Below are 19002 nucleotides of genomic sequence, written 5' to 3' on the forward strand. Positions count from 1 at the left end.
TATATTTGTTTTCCCAAGCAGACCATGGGATGCTTAACAGCAGGACCCTATCTTGGTTTTCTTGACTTGTCTCTGTTGGGCCTATCCTCGTACAATACCTGGCGTTTGGCAGTTACTTAGTGGATGTTGCAAAATGGCCATGTGCAATAAAGCATGGGATTTTCAAGACTATAAATGGCAGAGGAGATTCATATGAATGACTCCCTGTCTGTGCTTCGGGGCAAGATAATACGTACATTCTTGGGCAGGTACACAATGGCTTTGTGATCTTTCTTTAAAAAATATTTCCCCCAAACACCATTGACTTCTCTTACGTCAAAGCTGGAGTTCAAGAACCAGGCAACCCTGGGCGCCTGGGTGGCTCAGTTGGTTAAGCGACTGCCTTCGGCTCAGGTCATGATCTTGGAGTCCCTGGATCGAGTCCCGCATCGGGCTCCCTGCTCGGCGGGGAGTCTGCTTCTCCCTCTGACCCTCCCAACCCTCCCCCCTCTCATGTGCTCTCTCTCATTCTCTCTCTCTCAAATAAATAAATAAAATCTTTAAAAAAAAATTTTTAAAAAAGAACCAGGCAACCCATTTCTCTGCCACAGATGGGGTTCGAGCTTAGAGGACCATAGCTCATGTGGACCCCCACAGAGGGGCATATTGCCCCCGTTTGGGAGCGTGCTCAGCTGTGAGTTGCTGCTACAGATGAATCTGAGAGGCCAGCCACCTCAGTCAGGTGAGTTGCCTCAGATACCATTGCTGGCGTGCTGGGTTAGGCTCTTGTCTCCACGCTGGGAAGAAAGCACAACTTTCTCTGGGAAGAAAGAATCCCTCGTTCGAGGTTTCAGTCCCCACACGTGACTCCAGGGTTCTACTCTGCCTTACCACCCTGGGGACTGGTTCCCAGCAGATTCCCAGCAGAGGAGAAGGGAATGGCAGCAAGCGCCCCCGGGACAGGGGCACACTCCTGCCTGCCCTCCGCCTCCTGAGAGTTGCCGTTGGGCTGGCACCTGCTGCCTACGTGCTCACGTGGGGGCAGAGGCCCTCGTTTCTCTCCGTCTCGCTGACTCTGACACACACCTCGTGCTGGGTGTGCAGCATGAGGGCTGAGGGGGCAAATGAAGACAGCAGTGAATACTTGAATACAGATGTGCATCTGTGGAAATACACCGGCCGTCCACTCCAGTGGTGCGGTGAGCAGACACGCAATGTATGCATTATGCCCATCTCTTCCCCCATGCCATTAAATATGCTCTGAAAATTTTTGTGACTGCACGACACGTCATCATTTAGATGATCAGTTCTGTATTCTTGTCACTTAACGTTTTTTCTCCATATTCACCATTATAACTATCACATCTCTGGCGTATCACCTCATTTTTAATTTCTTTTTCTTTGTCTAAGATTATTTCTTAGGGTATTTTCCTACAAGTTTGAGAGCATCAGATGCTCTCCATACCAGTGTGTACTCGTTCATACTCCCCAGCCCTGTACATTCTCCGTTTCACCTTTATTTGACCACAAACTAGCATTATAGATCTTAAAATCTTTCCCAAGCTTCTAGGTGAGAAACTGTATGTTGTTAATGAATTCATTCTGTGTCTCATGAGTTTGAGCATTTGCCTTTTCTTTGTGATGACCTGTTTATATCTTTTGATCACTTTTTACTGGGTGTTTTTCATTTTCTGATTTAGGAGATCTTTTTCTGTGTTAAGAATATTATACATATATAATATGAATATTTTCTATCAGTTATTACTTCCCTTATAACTCTGTGGTCATTAATCCACATGGAATTTACAACAGTGCAAGTCATGAAGTAGGAATCCAACTTTGTTTCATCCCAAATGATCAGCTAGTTGTCACGTCTATTGAATTATTCACTTCTGTACTGTTGATTTTAAATATCACTCTTACCATACAGTATACCTGGGTTCATTTCTAAATTTCTATGATTGTTTCTGGATAGTAACAGTATGTTTTAATTTAGTGTTCATGTTTTGTTGAGACAAGCCAAACATGGGCCATTACCCTCCTCTCTCCTTCTTCCTTTCTTCCCTCTCTCTCGATCACCCTCTGTCCCTCTATATCCCCCTCCATCCCCCTCCCTCCCCACCATCCCCCTCAATCCCCCTCACTCCATCCTCCTCCACCCTCCTCCATCCTCTCCATCTCCTTCCATCCCCCCAATTCCCTCCATCCCTCTCCATCCCCCTGTATTCCTCTCCATCCCTTTCCGCTCTGTATATCCCTCTTCATCTCCCTCTATCTCCCTCCGTCCCCCTCCCTCCCTACCATCCCCCTCCATCCCCCTCTATCTCCCTCCACCCCCTCCATCCCCCCTGTATCCCCCTCCATTGCCATCCATCCCCCTGCATACCCCCTCCATCTCTCTCCATCCCCCTCTGTCCCCTGTATCGCTCTCCATCCCCTTCTGTCCCCCTATATCCCTCTTCATCTCCCTCCATCCCCCTCCATCCCCTCCGTCCCCTCCATCCCCCTCCATCTCTCTCCACCCCCCTCCATCCCCACCATCCCCACCATCCCCACCATCCCCTTCCATCCCCCTCCATCTCCCTCCATCCCCCTCCTTCCCCCTCTCTCCCCTTCATCCCTCTCCATCTCTCTCCATCCCCCTCCATCTCCCTCCATCCCCCATCCCCCACCATCCCCCTTCATCTCCTTCCATGCCCCTCCATCTCTCTCCATCCCCCTCCATCCCCCACCATCCCCCTTCATCCCCCCCCATATGTTCTATCTCCCTCCACGCCCTCCCTCCCCTCCCATCCCCCTCTCACTCCCTTTTGTATCTTTTAGGCTGCTGATCTTATAATTTATTCTTCTTGATAAAATGTAGAATCATGTTGTCAAGCTTCAGAAAGCCTCATGTTAGCATTTCAATTGGAATTTCATTAAATTTATAGTTTAATTTTAAAATGTTTGATATTTTACTACATCATACCTTCTCATTCAAGAATGTGATGTATCTTTCAATTCTTTCATCATCTTTTATATTTCTCAGCAACATTTTATAATATTTTTCATGAAGTCCTGTACATTTCCTATTGAGATTATCCTGAGGTATGTTATATTTTTGTGGCTTTCGTACATGAAATCCTTCTTAGAGTTTTCAGCTGGTTATTGTGGATAAAGGCACTCACTGATTTATTAGCAGATCATTTAGTGGACTCTCTTCAGTACCTCAGTAGCCTTTTCTTTTTTTGTTTTCCAGGTAGACATTGTTTTGCATGAAAATAATAATCTTTGTTTTTATTTTTCCAATAGATCATTTAAAGATTTTTAATTATTTTTGGTAGAACAATGATAAAAACAAAGATGGTGGGGATTTTTACCTTTTTGCAGGTATTAATGAATTAAGTGTTTTACTGTTCTGTGTAGTATTTCGTAAGGAGAGTTACTTTTTACCATGACAACAAATTTCCTTCTGATTTGATTTTACTAAGAAATTTTGTCAGGAATGAGTGTTGAATTTCATCAGGTGCTTTTCCATGCCTATATCCATGTATTTGGTGATGATAAGATTTTGTCATTTAACCTCTTATGAAATATGTTATCATAACTATAAAAGATAGTGTGAGTAGTGCTTCTGCCTTTAATTCTTCCTCATTGCTTTATGCTGGTGTGTCTTTTGCAGACATAACTTGGATACGTTTGTGCCAATACGAGATATGTTATCATTTAATAGAAAGTTTAACCCATTTACTTTTTTTGTCATAATGGATAGAATACACGTGACCTTTGTTTTATCATCCTATTTTCTGTATTTATGCTTCCTTGTTGTTTTCTTTGCTATATGGATTATATTTTCTTTGATCCTTTTCCCTAGAAGATGTGGGTCCTGTTTTTTACTGACATTAATAGTTACCTTTAAAGATATAAACTTCTATTTCTGTAGTTACCAATATCAAGAAGAATAAGTAGCCATTGTATCCCCTTCACATAATACAAGGAATATACCAGTTAAGAAAATTTTTGGCTAAGGGGCTCCTGGGTGGCTCAGGTGGTTAAGCGTCTGCCTTCAGCTCAGGTCATGATCCCAGGTTCCTGGGACTGAGTCCCGCATTGGGATCCCTGCTCAGTGGGGAGTCTGCTTCTCCCTCTGCCCCTCCCACCCCCCTGCTTGTGCTCTCTCTCAAATACATAAATAAAATCTTAAAAAAATTTCTTTTTGGCTAAAAGAAACAGAAGCTAGTTCACTGTGGCTTAAATAAGCGTATTTTTCTTAAGTGACAGGAAGTCTAGAGACAGTCAGCTCTCGGCATTGGTTCAGTAGCTCAACAATATCAGAGCGAACATCTCTGCCGTTTTCTTCCTTATAGTAGTAAAATGGCTGCCACAGCTCCAGTCATCATGTTGACATTCAAGGCAGTAGGAATAAGGGAAGGTCTATGCCAACTGTTTCTATCGCAGGAGTCCCAACTCCTAGGAGACTTTGATTAACATCCCATTATCCAGTCTCTGGCACATGTCCCTTCCCTACAAACACAGAGGATGCTGAGAGCTGAACATCTCTCCTGCTCAGGTAGTGTGGGTGGCAAGGAAGAAGGAGTGTCAGCCTCAGAGCAATTACCACACTTGTCTTTCTTCCCATCATAATGCCATCTTTAGGGACTTTCCCCCAGAATGAATGTTTTCTCTTGCAGATTGTAACATAGCATTTAAACCATCAGTTAAAATGGAGGATGATTTAAAATTTCCCCAGAACATAGTAGGTGGTTAAAAACCATCAGTTGAACTATCTTTTTCAGCCAGTTCATGAATCACCTACCTTTGGGTGATTGGGCTATGCGTCAATTGCCAATTTATATATCATTTATCCTATGATCTTATTTTTAATCTGCATTTCATTCCAACATTACTGCCTTTCCTTATTCCAAGTATAAGCAAAATATGTTTTCTTTCAAATAAGTTGTTTTGAGTTATCTATGAAACAAGTTCTTTCAATAAAAAACACGTAAAACAAATACTGTCAGGAGTAAGCCAACAGATGCCTATCTCTTCCTGCTGGTTTGCTCTCTGATGTTATAATGCTTTTGTGCTCAGATACGTCGGTCCGTCTTCTGTTGGCCGTGAGCATTTCTGGTTTAACAGAGATCTGAGGGGCCACGCAGTGGTGGGCGGGCACTAGCCGAGGCCACCTCTCTGCGTTCCTCAGAGCACGTGCACAACCAGCAAGCCTTGTTTGAGGCTTCGGGTTTCTCTGCAAAGTCTGGCGTGTTTAGATTTATTTATGTTGCGAAGTTTATACAATTATTTACCTAGTCATCATTTACATTGACACTAATCAATTGAGAGTTATAAAACACATAAGGGCTTGATGCATCTCTGTGGTGCTTTTGAAAGGACTCAGAAGTCGGACTAGCTGGGTTCACATCCAGGATCTTGTGGCACAAGGTGGGTGGTGTGACTTGGGTCCCTTAATATTCTTTTGAGCCTCAGTTAGTAGTTAGTACATTTTGAGAAACTGATTTATAACATCACGTTGGTACATTATGGGATTACCGTGAACATTAGGGTTTATACAGAAGGGCTCAGAATACTGAATGCAAACAGCTGTTTTCCCCTTGGTGCATCTTCCTCTTGGTGAGTCTTGAGCTCGGCAACGATCGAATCCTGCTCAGCTCTGCCTGCTCAGGCACTGTGGCAGGCCCTCTGTTGCTTTTCAGCGCATTCTGTTCAGGGGCATTTATACCAAATAGGGTGGCCCTGGTGCCCGTCATCCTCGCTGTGTCCAGGCTGACAGAGCCCTGCCTCGATCACCGTGTGTGGGACCAGCACTGTGTATCTCGGGTGCACAGGTGGGGTCGCCCATGACATAGGTGTGGACACCTGGTTAAGGACAATCTAACTTGGTTGGGTGGGCTGCTGTGGTGGACTCTTCCCAGTAGGAGATGGGAAACCTAATTGTCGGACGTGGTCACCTTGCTTCTTTAGAAAAGACAAGCCATCTGATGTATTCCCCTGTACTTCTGCCAGCTCCCCGGGGTGCTGCCCTGAAGCCGTCAGCTCCTACCCGAAACCTTAGGATGCCTGTGTATTGGTGGTACCTTCACAGACGTTTCACGGAGCGTTAGCCCAGCCCCAGCATGCTCTCTCCCTCACTCAGTTTTATTTCTGGCCCCAGCACTATTACCACCTGCCGTATGCTCATTATGGGCTACCTTAGCTGCTTGTTGTCTGTCTCCTGTGTGAGCTGGCTTTGCTTTGTTCCCAGCTGTGTTCGCTGTTGGAATGGTACCTGGCACATGGTGGGTGCTCACTGAATAGTTGCTGACTGATTATTAAACGAATGAGTAAAAATGTGGTGGGATTGTCCAGTAAGGATCGGGAAGACAGCTGAGGTGAGCCACTGCCCCAGTTTGCCCGAGACGGGGGCGGTGGGGGGGTTCCCAGGATGTGGGACTTTCCATGCTAAAACAGAGAGAGTGTCGGGCAGACAGGGACAGGTTGGTCACCCTAATGACAACCTCCCTGAATGTTGTCAGCGAAGTCAAGCCGCTGAGGGAGTGAGAGCCCAGGGTCTCGCGAGGAAGTCAGAGGGTGGCCGTCCATGGTCCTGCACCTTCAGTTCATGGTGTGGGGTCTCCCGATCGGATGGGGGCCGGCGGCACAGCGGTGGAAGAAGTCGTACAAGGCGGAACAAAGGAGCTAGAAATTTATTGAATATGCTGCCAGGGAGTGGTGGGCAGGACCGGAGGGACAGACTGTCTGCCACGCGGCAGTGGTGGGGGTTGTTAAGGGGGGCAGTGAGGAGGTATGTGGGGACATAAGGAATTTCCCTTTTTTTGGTACCTGTGTCCAGGTGTGAGTGACCCATTGGTCAGGCGGGCTTATGGATGTTTTGAGGTGCGTCACCTAATGGGCCTGTCTATATTCAGCCCGGAGGCTGGGGTCCCCATGCGCCCTTCTTCCTTCCTCAGGCTTCCATGGCTCAAGTCGGTGGCCTAAAAGCAGCCTCTGCACATGGCATCTGCATCCTGGCTGCAGCACCCCGTTCCTTAAGGGCAGTCACTGAGCCCCAGATCACAGCCAAATACTGAAGGAGGCAGCAGGCTGCTGTCTGGATGCAGGAGGACCCAGAACACAGTTTGCGATTGACCTGAACACAGTTTGCGATTGCCCTGAACCGTGTGGAGCCCGCGCTGCTTGGCGACATTGTCCAGAACGGCCGGCGGGGTGTCTGCGAGTTCTCCTTCCCCTCTCTTCGTGGTGCTCCTCAGCGGTAGCTGAGCCTGGCTTTGCAGGGCACTGCGTGGATGCTAAACACAAAGCTAGGGTGGTGGGCGAGGAGCAGCCTGAGATGGGCGGCTGCTGGGGGCCTGCCGGGCATGGCTGGGGCCCACGGCACTGTCCCTGCTCTTTGAAACTGCTCCTCCCTGGAAACATGCCTCCCTGTGCTGCTCGCCTCTGACCCAGGGCTGGAGGGGTCCTAGTGAGCCCTCTTGTCTGTTGAGTGGCCATGTGGGGAATAAGCTTAAGAAAACTTGAAGGGAGAGCAGGCAACTCTAGAGGGAAGACAGGAGCAAGCATGCCTCTTGCGGACTTTTGAGCAGGAGGGCACCCGGCCTCTTGGACGGCGTGGCTGACAGAGGGCAGCCTTGGCACGGCTTCTGCTGGAGCCGAGCAGAACCCCGTATTGCCCACTGGACACGTCGTCCTGGGCCCGGCATCTGGCCCCTCTAACCCAGCAGGTTTTCTGACCACGTGGCCAAACAAAGCGGCTTCATCGGTGCCAAGCCAGGGTCTACCTTGAGCCATGGCACTGGGCGTCCCGTGGCTGTGCCTTTCTTCCAAGGGGCACTCGTGTCTTCTGTCACCAGCCGGCTCTGGGGGGACAGCCAGTCATAGTCCAGCGACTTCCTCCCAGGTTCCCAGAACATCTTCAGACTGAAAGGGAGTCTCCGATTAGGTGCTCTTTTTTTTTTTTTCCTTTCCAAACCCAGACAATGTTCAGTAATTAATGGCATGTTTTAAATACGCCATAGAGATTTGTATTTTTCTACAAGGAAGAACGAAGTGATAGCACACGAGGAGATATGAGTTCACACTCGGGCCGCTTCTGGGCTTATGATCCGAGGACCTGCTGAAAAGGAGGGAGACGAGTTTGCTGAGAAAAATCTTTTGGTTCAAGGGGGGCAAGTTTGTGACAGCATGCTGCTGCAGAGGCAGGCCTTTGTTAAAATTTATTTCTCGTCTTTTATTAATGAGATTTGGTTCAGGGAGACTTATCTTGTGGGAGAATTAAAACTCTGCCTTAGAAGGCAGTTTAAGAGCTGGCTGGGGTTTGGTAACAAGGGACTCAGCCGCTGGTATCAGGTGTTCTGCCAAAGGGGGTGTGGGGGTATTGTGGGAGGGAGCTGCTGGGCAGGTGAGCCTGCAGAGGGTGGTTGGCAAGAGACAAACACTGCCGGGGTCCATGCGTACCCCCTGCCCCCGATTCACTCTGGGACCTCGATAGTGTCCTAGCTGAGAACCTGGTCTTTGGAGCCTGGAAAGCTTGGATTTGAGTCCTAGCATGTGACCTTGGGCAAGCCTCGGTTTCCCCATCTGTAAAATGAGGAAATGGTCACAAGTTAGGGAGGGGATTAAATGAGGTCCTCGGTGCAAAGAGCTCCGTGCACAGTGGCCAGAGCATGGCCAGCGTCTGCACAGCTCCTTCGCGGCGGCCTCGCTCAGCCCGCCAGGGCTCCTTCTGCCCTGGTCTGAAGGCCGTGGCTTGTCCATGCTGCCTTCCTGTCTTGGAATGTACCTTTCCTGCAGGCCCCCCTTCTCTCCATGCCTGACAAAGCTTAACCCACAGATTGATCAGAACAGCATTATCCAGGGCGCCTGGGTGGCTCAGTTGGTTAAGCGACTGCCTTCGGCTCAGGTCATGATCCTGGAGTCCCGGGATCGAGTCCCGCGTCGGGCTCCCTGCTCGGCAGGGAATCTGCCTCTCTCTCGGACCCTCCCCCTTCTCATGCTCTCTATCTCATTCTCTCTCTCAAATAAATAAATAAAATCTTTAAAAAAAAAAAAATAGAACAGCATTATCTGGAAGTGGAAACGACCCAGTGTCCATCAGCTGATGAATGGGTATTCTAAATAACATGATAATAATGTGTAATATCTGTAATAATATATAACGATATATATCTTGAATTTGAGGGAGGTCTTTCAATGAGCAGAAGTGCTGTTCCTACAGGCACCCGAGGAGCCCACCCCTCCTGCCCCTCCCTCCCTCCTCTACCTTTCCCTCTCTGGAACACTCCCTGAGGTCCCCTAACGCACTTGGCAATTGCTTTGCTAGTAAGGCCGCACTTGCCAGCTGAAAACCCATCAGTGCTTTCACGTAGGAAGACACACTCAGCATTTGCTTCCAAGGGTACATATCCCAAGTAATCACATCTGAAGCCCCCTTTGCTGGAAGAGGTTGACTGACAATTCATTGTCTCTAAGATGTTGAGACTGATTGCCTGAGAAAGACCGGGAAATGGTACAGGAAGGCCCGTTGCGGGGCGGCTGTAGAACTCACTGACCGCGCCAGCGTGCGGAGCAGGGTGCTGGTTTCGGGCTCCCTGGGAAGCATTAGCTATGAAATGACTTTGCACGATGCAGCTCACACGTTGAAAGTGCAGTGCTCAGGACTACATGATTCAGTGAGAAAATATAAATGGAAAATTACTGGAGCTGAAATTTTATTGCCAAGTTATTTATCTTTGTTATTACTTTCTGAATTCTTTTGTGCTTTTTGTTCACAGCAATGGATAGAGGCACTCTTACTTACACTTTAAGCAGAGATTAGGAGAGAAAAATATTCCTCACGGCACCACAAAATACCAGATTAAGTCTCAGCCAGGCCTGTGATTTCTCTCTTTACGATGAAATATCTAGAAATTGAAATAACAATAATAAGAAAAATTTTTGCAGTCCTTTTACACAGATAGTTCACGTGGTTTCCTAGCGATGCCACTTAGCATTTCTTATTAGAATAATAATGGTTAAGAACAGGGCTACCAAAAAGCTGTGGCCTGAGATTTCATGGTTTGGGTCTGCAGCTTGTCCTGCAGGGATTCTGGGTGGCTTCTGAGTGGACAGCTGCTGGCCACTGGGGTGGACCAGACCGCAAAGATGATGCTGATGTTAGTAATTACACCCGTCTTTTACTTTTCATAGAGCTGATTACTTTTCAGAGTCATAGTTTACATTCTTTGATCAAAAAAAAAAATCACATGCAATTTTTATTAAAAGGGAAACTAATTTTGTTTGTGGACTAAAAATTATACGCTTAAAACACACGCATGCATAAACATACATTTAAGTTTTAACAAAGCTTTAGGTTTCTTATATTCATTCCTCATGCAATGATTTCCTGCTGTATTCAGAGGAAAAATAAACACACTTCCTTTTTGAATTCTGTTATTTGATTTTTTTTACAGTAATTGGTGATGGGGCAGTGTCACTGTTCAGATACTGAGTGCAGGGCTATTCTCAGTGAGGCCTGAGGGCCAGAGCACCGAGGCAGGCACATGGAAGCTTGTTAGAAATGAAGATTCTTGGGGCGCCTGGCTGGCTCAGTGGGTAGAGCATGCCACTCTTGATCTTGGGGTTGTGAGTTGAAGCCCCACGTTGCGTGTAGAGATTACTTAAAAATAAAATCTTAAATAAATGAGAAATGCACATTCTTATCCCCTCCCTGCACCTGAGCCTCTGGACCCAGCGACCTGTGTTAACAGTGCTCACCCTCCAGGTGACTGACGAGGGCTTTGGAGATGCAGAGGCCATTTCACTATGAGGATCACGGTTGGATGGTGTTTAAGAAATTGTTTGGGGTCACATGGCTTGGGTTCAAACCCCAGAGTCACCCCCTCCATCCCTTAGCTCTATGACCTCAGGATGTCACCTTTTCATTGGCTTACCTTACAAGGAGAGCATGTTTATAGGGAGGGTCAGGTGTGTGGGGGGACATTATCAATTGCTCTTGGGCATGCATCCCATTCTTAATTTACCCCAGATGGCTCCCCTTCCAGCCGCCCCACCCAGCCAGACCTGACATGTCTTCCAGGAATAAGAAAACCAAGTTTACACATATGGACAAATGATGTTCAAAGGCTGCTGGTCTAAGTGTAAATCAGAGTCATGGATGACTGCTTGCGGAGTGAGTTTACTGCCTCAGAAACGGGATAAAATCTTGAGCTGGAATGGAGGAAGGGATGGATCTCAAAATCAGGCAAGTGAGATGGGGAGAAACGTTAGCCTCCATGGCAGTGCGGTCCGGAACGCTGCCTGGGAGCCAGATGATGGCAGACGGCATATTCCACAAATGGCCACGACGACATTCCCCTGTCCCACAGGCTCTTACCGAACTCTGCCCCTGCCCCGTTGAAAGTCAGTCCTCTTGGAAATGGGCCGGCCTGTGACAGCCCCGATGGGGAATGAGGCTCCTGGGCCTCCTTTAGAAAAGGTGAGTCAGTGTCTTCTTGGCTCTGTCTCTCTCTGAACATGCCCCTTTTGGAGCTCGGAGCGGCCAGGACACGTGCTGTCACCATTCGGTAGAGAGGCATGTAGGGAAGGGTCCCAGAAGCCCGGGCCGTCGGAGTCTCCCCAGTGCAGACCCCAGCACGGGAGGGACGGCGGCTCTAGGGCCAGCCACCCTCTGACTACAGTCTCGGGAGAGACCCTGAGCAGAACTGCACAGCAGAGCTGCTCCCAAACCCCCTCCCCAGGACCCTCCCCGACCCCAAAAGCGCTAACACATGGTTATTGGTCTTTGCAGCCATTCAGTCTTGAGGTTGTTAGGGAACAGCAGTGAATGTCGTACAAACTGAACTCGTTTCTCTCTGGTAAGTATTGCCTTCCAGGAGCACCTGGGGCCTCCGTTGGTGAAGCGTCTGCCTTCGGCTCAGGTCATGATCCCGGGGTCCTGGGATCGAGTCACCAGCCACCCTGGCGTCACCCTGTTAACACGTCTGGCACCGTGTATTTCAAGGCTTACGTAGCGTATATAAGCCGAGCAGGGAGTCTGCTTCTCCCTCTCCCTCTGCCCCTCCTCCCCTCTCGTGCTCTCTCTAGCTCTCAAATAAATAAAATCTTAAAAACAAAAAAAGGAAGTGCCTTTCAGCTGGATTCAGGCGGTTGACCCCTGGTCATCCACTGGAAAGACACTCATCTATGCCCAGGACCCTGGCCAGACCTCCTTCCAGCTCACCCCAGGGAGACTCCCCGCCCGGCTCCAGGATCAGGGGCTGGCTGGTGGTGGGAAGAACAGAAAGGCTTTGCTGTTCTTCAAGTCTCCTCCCTATCTGGGAGAGAGAGAATGCTCCACCGCATGTGTGTGCAGTTCACAGGTCAGTGCTTGGTACATGGGAAGTGCTGGAAACTAAGCCACGGTTGCTCATTGGTTTTGTACAGTAGATATGCCCGAGAACTACCCTGGACCCCAGATCTGACACGTGCTAACCCAGTGCTCATGATGAGGAGCCCAGGGAGCTTTGACAGGATCAGAGGTTCTCCTGGTGGACCAGGGATGATGTTGATGATGACGATGATTGATGTGGGCTAGGAGCAAATAGCCAAGAAAGAACTCCTCAGACATTTTTGGTGCAAAAAAGTGTTTTTGTTTTTATTAAAGCACGGGGACAGGACCCGTGTACAGAAGGAGCTGCACTGGGATTGTGAGGAACGACTGATTACATACTTTTACGTTGGGTGGTGGGTAGAGATAAAGGACATTTCCAAAAGGATGTTCATATATTGAAGGAGATTTCCAGGATCCTGGAGGTCTGGCTGTTGTCAAGCTGAGGTTGCTTTTTGCCTCTAGCCAAGCATTAACATGAAGGCGGTTGGGAGTTCCTGGGGGAATGTCATACTCTGCCTGTCTCAGGTATTTATCCGTGGGCTGTAAGTTGTAGGGAAATTTTACCTACATTTCTTTGGCCTTTGTTCTCCGCGTCAGTGATGATGATGGCAGCTAGGGCTCCCGGTTGTTTGTCACGAGCTGGTGCTCGCAAGGGTCTAAACCACTCAGTTTTCAGAGAAAACCCCGTGGGGCAGGTTGTGCTCCCGTTCCCTGGCTTCAGGTCAGGAACGTGAGGCATTGAGAGGCTGCGTAACTTGTCCCTGGTACGCAGTCACCAGCCACCCTGGCGTCACCCTGTTAACACGTCTGGCACCGTGTATTTCAAGGCTTACGTAGCGTATATAAGGTCATCCACCTTTACAACCACTTTGTGGGGGAGTTAGGGTTATCCCCATTCTTTCCTAGTTTGAGACTGCGATCCAGAAAAGTTAAGTGATGGGCCCACAGTGACACAGGGAGTGATGCGGAAGGTTGGTGTGTGGTGGGAAGTAAGCGTGCTGTTTGGGAGAGGGTCTCGGCACGGAAAGGAGAGATTGGGTGAGATGCAGTCGATGTGAGGGTCAGATCCCTGGGGCTGGGATTTCATTTGGAATGAACTAGGGAGCCACCGACTGCACCTGATGTGCGTCGGTGAGATTCGTCTCCGGTGTGGAGGCAAGTTTGGAGTGAGCATGGAGAGCAGATTGATAGGGACCCTGCAGGGGCAAGGTGCTGGCTCGGCAGGGCACAGGGCTGATGAAGGATGTGCTGTTCTGGACAAGGTGGTGCCTTAGTAACTGCTCCACTGTGGTCAAGACATAGAGGGAGATAATTCTGTGCCAGCCTGAGGGGGTGAGTGTGGGGGTGGGGGCAGGAAACAAGGGGCTTCCTCTGTCACCTACTCCAGAGTCACACGTGGAAGGGCCCGACATGCCAGGAACAGCCAACAGTGACACCATGTTTCAGCTTCCTTGTGAAGAGACAGGTAGGTTTCCCATTGCTGGTTCAAATAGCAGGATGGGATTCAAAAGGGACGTGCTCAGAGATCTAGTCATTGCATGCTGCCCGCGTCAGGCCTGGAGAGTGAAAAATTTGGTGAGGTGCATGTTGGCTGTATGGGAGATGAGGCCAGAAAGCCCGGGTGGGATATGAGGCAGGCTTGAAGAGCTGGCTGTCTTCTTGGAGGGAGAAGAGGGTAGCGAGACATCCGCCTGTGACCCAGCTGTAAACAAGAGCTGTCGTACCGGTGGGAACATTTTGATCGTTACACAACCCAGAGCGGAGTGTGTGCTTTCTAACACCAGCCCGGCCTGGTTCTCTCCCACCTGCTCGCTGTGTGATCTTGGGAAGTTGCTGAGGAATGGTACCAGAGTCGGGTCGACGGTGCTAGAGAGTGGGAGTCGGAACACTCAGTACAGCTATCTTCCCGTTTCTGTTACCTGCAAAATAGACGTAGGAAGAACATCTACTTGGCAAGGTGCTTGTGGATGAAGTACCCAGAACCAAACCAACTCGTTTATTGCCAGAATTGTGCATGGTAAAGTGGAAGTGTTTTCAAAGAGACAATGCCGTCAGAAAAGTGGTCGAGTGGGAGGAAGAGCCGTGGTCAGTAACATTCTTGCTGCTCAGTGTCAGAGTTGAAGCTGATGCAAGCAGCTGGCCGTGAAGCTCCTGGGGCACCAGGGCCTCGCCGGCGAGCAGCCCAGCGCCGCTCGGGAAGACACGCGGTGGCCTTCGGCAGAGTCCATATGTAACTATAGAATGGGCTTTAAATAAATTCATTTCTTTTACCCCAACTACTTGCAGTAAGCTTGGGGTCGGAATCTGCCCCTCTGAGAAAAACAAGACACTGAACCATAAAATATTATTTTTTGACCCTAATTTCCCCAGACTATTTTTCTGGAGAAGTGATCTCAGTTTAAGGTACGGTGATAAATTTTAAATGTTTTTTTTTCTTCCCAGAGCACGATTTCTGGAGAAGGGCAGGCCCTGGAGCACAAGAATCCTGATTCTTAGAATTTTGATTGATAATATTTGGGGACAGAGGGCCTTATTTTTGTGCTACAAAATAGCTAATATGTGTGTAAACTCACACACACACTCACACCTCTCAGTCTTCATGTGCACGTCTGCCTTCTTCCAGGAGGAGGAAGGGAAAGGAAGCTCTTGTTTTATTGCTCGTGTCCTTTGATTGATCTGTCATTTATTGATTTTTATAATTACTAAAAATGTAGTTGGCCTTCTCACTGTGTTTTGGTGTGGGTTTAACCAAGGTCCTTGGGAAAAGTCCCCCAGACTGTATTTTTCTTTGTGTTTGTGTCCAGTTCTTTGCTTTAGGCCTGAGCTTTTATTCATCAACGCACCTTTAAGACTCTTCTCCCTCTGTCCCTCCCCAAAAGACATTTCTCTCTTCAGAAATCTTAGAAATTCCTGGTTACATTTAGTAACTAGGAAGAAGAGCTGTGATGGTGGCAGTAAAGTTGTATAATTGACTCATAGGCTGAAAATTTAATATGTGCCCAGTGTGGGGTCTTTTTGGCATACATAATCTCCCCACTTGTGTTAGAAAGTCATCTGTGGATCTGAGATGAGGCTAACTGCCCCCTGCTCCTCCGCACGGGGGAGATGTGACCGGCCTGTTCCATCAGCACACAGTCTCTCCTGGCCGCAGTGATTTGTTTCCGGGTGGGAAGGTGACCCCAAGCTGGTCCTGCGACCAGACTACACGACGTTGTCTAAGGTCATGGGGTGGATGGGGAACAGGTCTTCTCCTCTGAGATCAGAACCATAAGTCCATGTTGGGCCCTCATCCCCTGTCATGGAGGAAGACAGTCTTCCCTGCAAACTCCCAACACACAGGGACCAGTGGGGGTTCTGAATGACCAGAAATACTGGTGTGGGCAAGGTGGGTCGGATACCAGGGGAAGAAGAAAAAAAGGAGAGAGCTGGGAAAACACACACAAAAGCCAAAAAGCAACCATTACTTCAAAAGAGGAAGTATTTTCTGGGGATTCCTGTTGTAAAATGAGTAATGGGGACAGGGCAGTGTAGTGGGTGGGGGGCGGATCAGCATCAGAGAAGAGGAGTGGATTTCAGGGTTATCCCAACAGCTTGGGTATTTGGGGAAAGGAGTTAAAAAGATGATAAAGATAGTCCTCTGAGAAGCCTGTGAGAGGCAGAGAAATGGCCCCCAAAGATGCACACTCTAACCCCTTGGACCTGTGGATGTGACCTCCTATGGTACCAGGAACACCTAAGATGTGATTGAATGACGACCTGGGGATGGGAGGCTCTCCTGGATTGTCTGGGCTCAGTGTCATCTCATGAGCCCTTCAGTGTGGAAGAGCAAGGCACAGGAGGTCAGAGGGATGAGGCTGAAGGGAAAGAGGAGGTGGGAAGGGTAAGAAGGACTCTGTGTACCACTGCCCCTTGAAGATGCAGGAAGGACACTGAGTCATGGAATGACTTGTCTCAAATCCAGAGAGAGGGGCTCCCCTGTAAATTCCGGCTCTGTGTCTCAGCTGTGCAGGACCTGACTTCTCAGAGGCTCTGCGCCCTGCCTTTCCTGTGGAAAGAACAGTGTGCCACAGCCCCTGGGGGGCATTTGTCCTTGGTTAAGATTATTCTTTTAGGGCATTTAATGGAGCACCTAGCACATACTCCCTGCTCAGTAACTGATGCATTGATGCAGATGAACACAGAAGAGGGAAAGTCAGCTCCGTAGTGTGGGATTCTTCTTTTTCTTTTAAATAGATAAACTAGGTCAAAAAGAAATATAGCTTGAATATATGTTGTGGGCTAATTCAGTTTTGAAGTCTTTTGAGAGCTTTTATATTTTCATCTCTATAAAATTGTAGAGTACTGAAAATACCCCCAAATACGTTGAAATTTCATTAGAAGGTAATGCAGAAGGCCACACCTTATTTTTTGAGACAGAAAAGGGATGTGAGAGAAGAAAACAAGGAACATATCAGTTTAAAGTTCCACTGGCAAACGCATCCATCTCGTGACATTTGAAATAGCAATTAGATCCATGTGCCTCGGTTATAGTGTTGCAGAAAGTGGAGGACCAAGCCCGTTGACACTGGATTGTTTCTGAATTAAAGGCTCACCTTGGAGGAAGCTCAGATGTGGGCATTCCACACTGCACAAGGCTGGATACATGTTTGTCTTCACTGTTTTCCCCTCCCACACACCCCATCCTTTACACAACTCACTTATTCTCTGCCTGTCTCTTTGGGAGGACATGGAAGCTTGGAGCCTGGCGTTTGAGTCCTGGCTCTACCACCTGGCAGGGCTTGACCCCAGGCTGGTCAGCGACCCTCCATGTGTCCCCGAGCCTGGACCTTTAACCAGAGACTGGCAGGTATAGCTCTTTGACCGATGGGGTTGCTGGAGGGTGAACAGAGGATTCTAGAAATGCACTTAGCAGAGTCAGTCCCCCGAATCTGTAGGCTGAACCTATTCTTGCCTACACTGGCCCCTCAGCAGTCCTGAGGGCCTGCTCTCTGACCCACACTGGTGTTTTTCATTTCCAGCATCTCATAAGTTAATGGAAATTCAAAGACTCAGGTTCTTACCAGCGTGTCCTTTACTTTCTGACTCCTCGGTGTTCTGCCCCTTGATTTGTTGCTGTTGTTCTAGAAGTGTGTGTACTGAGAATAGTCCTCTTCCTCTGCCCTGCCCAGCCTCTTCCCCACACCCTGAACATCCAGGACAAGCCTTTGTTCTCAGGTCACTCAGCCAGGCCGGGCTCGCATGTGCAGTGATGGAATCAGTCTTCGCTCATTGGTTTATTAACATAAAATCGTTTTCTACCTCACTATTACAATAACAGTGATTACTGCAATTGAGTGGCGATTCGAGGCGCCTCACAGTGTTTCTGTGATTATTTTATCTCACCATTACAGTGCTGTTAATAACTCGCGAGGGCTGTGTTCATCACCGACTCCGATTAGCTCCGAGTCATCCGCACCGGAAGCAGTCTGGCAGGAGGGCCTGGGGGACCGAGGGGCTTCAGGGGCCCCTTCTCTAGCCTGTCCGGGGCGTTGGTGTCCCTGACGCCCTTGTCAGCTTCTGTTCGACCCCCGAGCTGCCCCCCTCCCTCCTGTCCTGTGGCCTCTGAGGCCTCTGAGATTCTCCGGCATCTCAGACCTGCCTGCAAGTTTTGTTTGACTTGACACCACCCTCCCTTCTGATGGGCCAAGGGCAGGCCCAAGGTCAGTGTGCTGGAGGTGAGCTGGGTGCCTGTGGGTCTTGTTACAAAGAAAACCACAGGCCCCAAATAGCGTCCCTTAGCGGAAGTTCCCTAACCAGGACTTACTACCTAATCCAGTTACAGTTTCAGCCCCCCTCAGAGATACAGTCTTAACCAGCAGGAATTTTCCTTCAGTGCCAGTGAGTCAGCCTCAGGGGGCCTCTCCATCCCCCAAAGGAAGATGAGGTCATCCGGATGCTCAGAACCCTTGCTTTTCCCCTGGGGCAGCAGCCTTCCTTTTGCTATAACTTTCTTACCAGCCCTCCTTCTAGGAAATCCTTCCATTCTGTACAACTCCGTGGAGCCCCCTCTACTCACGAGGTGGGATGCCGCCTGATTCATGAATCGCTTCCTAAAGCCAGTTAGATGTTTAAAATCTGCGCAGTTGAATTTTGTTATTTAACAGTTTGCACAAGAAGGCTGGGCTTGGCTCAGCTGGTCTCTCCAAGGCTGAGGCTACCGCAAGCCTGGCCGCAGAAGACCTTCCGGGACCTTTCTCGGGGCACAGGGGCTCTGAGTTTGGGATTTCTCCTGAGACAATATTTGAGTGATGGAAGGAAACACCCCAGTAGGGGAGCAGGGACATGGAGCAGGGGAGGAAGGGGGCCGATACAGGATGTGTCAATCCCTCTGAGGGACGGTGGGGGCTATGCAGAAAATGTCTCAGCGTTGCCTGATGGGGGCCGAGGACAGGGACGCGTGTCCACTGAGCCCACCCTTCATGGTTGATGCGGCTTCCATCCCTGCTCCTCCCCGGGGGCAGAGATGCCCGGCCCTGCGGGCAGCCACCTTCGGAGGAGGGGATGCGGGTGGGGCATGAACGGCACCTGCCCTGAGACCTGGGAGCTGCTCTGCCCTTACCCTGGGAGCTTCCTCTTCCTGCCTCCCTTCCTGGTGCCCCCAGCACCTTGGGGGCCCCAAC

Source organism: Mirounga angustirostris, unplaced genomic scaffold, assembly GCF_029215605.1.
Source record: "Mirounga angustirostris isolate CCGP_5_RB_7025 unplaced genomic scaffold, mMirAng1.0.hap1 SCAF_10, whole genome shotgun sequence".
Lineage (NCBI taxonomy): Eukaryota > Metazoa > Chordata > Mammalia > Carnivora > Phocidae > Mirounga > Mirounga angustirostris.